Source organism: Octopus bimaculoides, chromosome 9, assembly GCF_001194135.2.
Source record: "Octopus bimaculoides isolate UCB-OBI-ISO-001 chromosome 9, ASM119413v2, whole genome shotgun sequence".
Classification (NCBI taxonomy): Eukaryota; Metazoa; Mollusca; class Cephalopoda; order Octopoda; family Octopodidae; genus Octopus; species Octopus bimaculoides.
Window position 1 is genome coordinate 71,965,375 of NC_068989.1, and position 1,437 is coordinate 71,966,811.

Here is a 1,437-nt window from a genome sequence, read left to right on the forward strand (position 1 = left end):
ATATAGAGAGAGAGAGAGAGAGAGAGAGATAAAACTTACTTGGGAAAGGATGCGTGGCGTTAGATCATATAATAATATAAATAATATATAAACATATGCATATATCCATACATACATGTACATACCTACATCTATATGTATACATACATGCATATAGGGGTACAGGACATCACAAAAAACGTTAAACACAATGAGAAACGGAAACATAAAGACGAAAACAGAAAACGAACTTTTTTCGAACAACAAAAAAACAAACAAACAGAGAAACGAGACAGGCAACATAAAGAGTATAACCATATGCATATGTTTATATATTATTCATATTATATATATATATATCAATTGATAATTAATGGTACTACAGGTAGTACCAGCATGCTAAAATAGCTGTCAAAATTACTCAAACCACAAGTTTTCACTCTAACACAAGGGTGAAGGCGGGCATTTGGACTGCTATTTTAGCATGCTGGTACTTCCTGTAGCACTCTTAATTATTAATTGATAATTTCACCTTTATGGGTTTTTTACGCATGCTATGCTACTGATATATTATAAACAATAATATCCTTATATATATATTGTTGTTTTTCGGAATGGTCATTTTTTTCTGTCAAAAAAAAAAGAAGAAAAAAAGAAAAATACCATCTGAAATACAGCAATATCTGTTTCAACACACGATTTTACATAAGGAATCTTGTAAAACGATTTGATAACGTGTATATATGTATGTGTGTGAATAGTTTTGTTAAACGGTGTCGAGTTTTACAATTCTGTAAATAATAATAATGGTATTTTTATAAGCTTAAAGCTTATAGCGATCACCGTGCAATGACTAAGGAAAATAGTCTAATAATGGAGCATTTATATGCCCCAAGACCTCGACAGAAAAAAAAAAGTAGGATTTTCCATCTGCGCAGGACTCGAACCCACACCCCTTTGTTAACGCAACTAAGTGTGTTACCGATTACGTCAGCGAACTAGCTTGCTTCTTGTTTTCACATTTAAGAACTATATTAGTTCGTAGTTGTAAACAAACTCTATGTGCTTTCGGTGCAGATGTACATAGAAGTTTGTTTACTAAAAACAACTACGAACTAATGTAGTTCTTAAATTTGAAAGCAAGAAGCAGGCTAGTTCGCTGGTGTAGTCGGTAACACACTTAGTCGCGTTAACAAAGGAATGTCGGTTCGAGTCCCACGCGGATGGAAAAGCCACTTTCTTTTTATCTGTCGGGGGCTTACATGCCCCACTATTAGACTATATTCCTTAGTCATTGCACGGTGATCGCTCTAAGCTTATAAAATACTATTATTATTATTACTTACAGAAGTGTGTGTGTATGTATATATATATATATATATATATATAAAGTGAAGTATATTGCCACTTAAATGTGGCTGACCCCTAGGGGTGGATGTTACTGGTCAGCCACATTTA

General features: G+C 33.5%; 1 long non-coding RNA gene across 1 annotated transcript in view; it reads left to right on the forward strand.

Moving 5' to 3' along the window:
• LOC106869089 (uncharacterized) overlaps window positions 1-1,437 on the forward strand; it is a 61,539-nt gene that overhangs the window by 59,560 nt on the left and 542 nt on the right. The window lies entirely within an intron of this gene.